Source organism: Thunnus maccoyii, chromosome 20 (genome assembly GCF_910596095.1).
Source record: "Thunnus maccoyii chromosome 20, fThuMac1.1, whole genome shotgun sequence".
Taxonomy (NCBI): domain Eukaryota; kingdom Metazoa; phylum Chordata; class Actinopteri; order Scombriformes; family Scombridae; genus Thunnus; species Thunnus maccoyii.
Window position 1 is genome coordinate 3,004,611 of NC_056552.1, and position 4,091 is coordinate 3,008,701.

Genomic DNA, 4,091 nt, shown 5'->3' on the forward strand with positions numbered 1-4,091 from the left:
TCACCAATTCACCAAATCCTGCCTTAACTGGTTTTCTACCATTTCTCAAAGCCTTTTTAAGCACTCCACCTATATTTTTTTACTCAATAGTCACCAGATTTGGTCCAAAATACATTTGAAATAAACTTTGATGACTTATTAAATGTCTCGGTTGGAGCCACACTTATGACAAAACTTAATTACATCTTACCTGCTGTGTGCTACAGCAAAATAAAACATGTGATTCAATAGCTGTGAGTCAGAAATTTTGCACAAACGATGTTGTCAGATATCAGAGTAATGTTAGATTAATTTCCATATATGGCTGGGGTTCACAAAAGATAATTTGCACCGTTTGTGTTCAGAAAAACTAAGAATAACACCACTTTTATCAGAATGTATACACACACACAGGATGATGGACATGTGCTGAAATGTTTCAGTGCTTTTGGGTCTTCATACTTCAAAAGTTCACTCCCTTATTGACTTGAGGATAAAGACCAGAAATGAAGCAGTTTGGTTTGAAAAAGGGCAACATTGACACAAACAAGAACTGGGAACGCTGACTAAAGTAAAAGCACTGGAATAATATGACCATTATTTTAAATTAAAGCTTTCATGTTGTTGCATTGAAAAAAAAAAAAGTTATTTTCTGAGGCTTTGTCCAATTTGACAATCAAAGTGGTTGGATGTTTTCCAGAGGAAATTATATTTATGTGTGCAATACACAATTATTTCCCTGCAATTAATAACATTTCATTATCAAGTGTACCCTTTTAAATTCATTAATGAAGCAAATGTACTCTTTTTAAATGTCAAAGCTGCATTAATGTATTTTTCTGTCAAGAATGAAACAGTTGAAACATCCAGCAGACACACACAGAGCAACATGATCACCCCTTTGTAGTGGTGTTTATGTCCATCTGATGAATGTAAGTCCATTATCAACTTTCATTTTAGCTCTGGTTTGGTCTCCACCAACTCCTTAGAAAAAAAAAAAAGTATCTGGCTCTTAAGCTGCCAAATGTTTCACTTTCTTCACCAGCGAGTCTTTAACTTTACTCGTCTGCTGTTTGGTGCCGAGCAGGTTGTGTGCAGTTGGCTTCTCAGAGAGCTTGTTTGCTGAAAACAGCTGCTGGAAACAAAGCTGATGAGAGCCGGGTTGCATGCCAGAAAACTCAAACAATAACAATAATGTAGACTAAAAGCTCATGATGGGAGCTGCGGAGATGCTTGTAATTCATGTAGTAGTCATTTAACCTCTTTAAATCAACCTTCCAATCAAAAACATGTTTCTCTTCTTGTTCCTTCAGTTGGATGTTTGTTCTTCTCTGTGCAGAATGATGTATGTGCAGTTCATCATCTGCTGAAGGAGGAAAGTTTCTCTGCGCACGTACAAGCCTGATTTCTGACATCACAACTAGTTTGGAGCCAGTCATGGTCTAGTATGCAACTAACACAAGTACGCACACACAAGTGTGAAGCCTCCTTTCCAGTAAAGTAGGAGACAGCTGGGTCCAGCAGTTAAAGCTTTTTGAAATGAACAATATTTGCATATTCATAGATTCTCGAGGAACAAGCAGATGTTGTTTTAAGGATTTTAATGATGTAATTTTGAAAAAATAAAAAGAGTGTTTTTATATATATCTTCTGTCTGGAAAGGATCTTCAACATAAGAGATATTGATTAGTGCAGCTTTAAGGATGTGAATAGTAATTTCCCAGCATTCTTTCCCACTAAAGCCTTGTAAATCTCTGGGTGTGGATCTTCAATTAAACAAAGATCCTTTAGCGGGTCACATGTCTTGATATCTCTCCACATGACAAGAACAATCACACGTTTAATGAGCCTCAGCGCATCAGAGACTCAACTTCACAGTCGGTCCGGCACTGAAATCACAGAGGACCAATTAGTGTAATATACTAGAATGGGACTAATAGGTTTGGAGGCTTCAGGAAACACAATGCACAGTAGCTGTTGGGATAACTCACTCAGCAGACAGCCAAAATGATCTGGGTTGTGACGTGACTCAGCCGCTCTATGAGTCCACAGTGACTCATGGTTTTTCATCTGTGCTAAATGAAGCCTGCGCAATATTTAGCTGAAGCGACTCCCTGTACATCCTAATGACACTTACAGAGTGACTCCTACCAGACGGCGGGAGACAAAGACCATTAAAGTCGGAACAAGACAAAGATCTCCCTCCCTCCCTCTGCTCCGTCTTCTTATTAGCGTGATCGTTATCAATATCTTCTAAATGAGCTCACAGAAACAAAGCCGACCCATCTTATCCTTGAGCAAGGGGGGGGGGGTTATGGATTTATACAAAATACCTCTGCGTGCTATCAAGGCCTCTCAGACGATGCAGCGGTGACTGAATAGATTATAAATGCAGAGACGGGCTTTGAAACGATGTCTAAATATTACATACTCGATCTGTAGTCGGAGAATGATTTGTCGGAGATGTAAACATCCTTACAGCTGCGTGCAGAACAGATGGCTTTCATAAATTAGAGGCAAATATCTGCATGAGTAGAACAGTTAGATAGGTGGTTATATAAACCTGGCATGTGATGAATTGTCAAGTTGAGAAGCTTAATCCGCATAAAACGACTTGAAAACTAATCAAATTCTAGAAAATAGTTAGAAAGTAGTTCGTTTCTTTGGAAGCTGAAACCACTTGGCTAATTATTCTGTCAACCCAAAATCAGGATAATGTTTTCTGCATGCATGATTGGGGAATTGTATTTTGTCTAAATAAAACATGGGAAATTATGAATTATTAAAGTTTGTTTCCAACATTCACAGAAATAATTCAATAAAAAATGTCGACTGCTGTAGCTTCGGTTTTTCTATCAGACTGGTTGAACAATGATTCAGATCTTGTAAAAGCCTTTGTGACCTGCTTGTTCCTTTTCAGTATTCAGTAGCTACGCTCAGGGTGAAAACTAATACAAACATGGAGAAAACCCCCACAGGAGTTGTGATCTGCATAAACACGGCGTTATTTGGCTTTAACAGAACAGTAGAGCGCTCGCAGGAAATGAGAGGGGAGAGAGAGAGAGAGAGAGAGGAGATCTAACAAAACAGTCAGGGATACTGTGACCTGTGATCTGCATCGCAAACCCCTCAGACCACCAGGATGCCTTGTGTCCAAATCTTTCAAAATTCTGTACCTCAATGCTTTTCATTCATAGTCATTGTGAATTCAGTCATAGCAAATTTAAGCAGACAGAGTTACAGAGACTAGGACTAAACAACTATCTAGTGTATCAAATCACCACAGTAAAGATAAAGCTGCCACATTGTCCTGTACTGCCTTATGCCTGATGGGTAACCAACCTGTTTCATTATAAAAACAACAAAGACTGGTGAAAAATGAGATTGAATGTGCTCGAAAGTATTTGGCGACAAGTACAATCAAGTCTCAAGTTGAGTCTCAAGTCCAAGTCGAGGAAGGTTTTTGATGCAAATCGTTGATGTCTGACGATGAGATTTGAAAAGTTTCCTGTAAAATCTGTGTTAATAATGTTTGTTTTTTTTAAATATATCTAAATATCTGAGATTAATCTCCTTCAATGTATAGTAGGGATGTGCAGAGAGCCCAGTATTTGTATTTGTATCTGTATTTGTTGAGGCAGCAAAATTATTTGTATTTGTATTCAAATAAAAGTGGAAAAGAGGCTTAAAAATACGCTTTTAATTTTAGAAAATTAAAGTGTTACAATATGTGTTCATGAAGCATGTGTCAGTAGCTCAGCTTTATCTCTGGGGAACACCCCCAACTCCGGAAGTGACGTCCAAATTAGAAAATGTGCGTCATGTAGCAGGTGGATGTGACTCCCCTCACTGAGACCTGCTGATAGACGTAACAGTGGAGCAGAGGACAGAGACTTTAGTGACTATAGAGATAGTGATGTAACTGACCTGTGTGATGTTATTTGACATGTTTTTTCCCCAAAAAAACAAATAATTGTTAAAATATTTGTATTAAACGAATATTCGTAAAAAAAAAACCTCACTATCTGTGCTTTGCCGAATAACGTATTTGTATTCGGGCACACCCTTGATGTATAGGCAGAATAATTAAATATTCAAGGTGTGTGTCAATG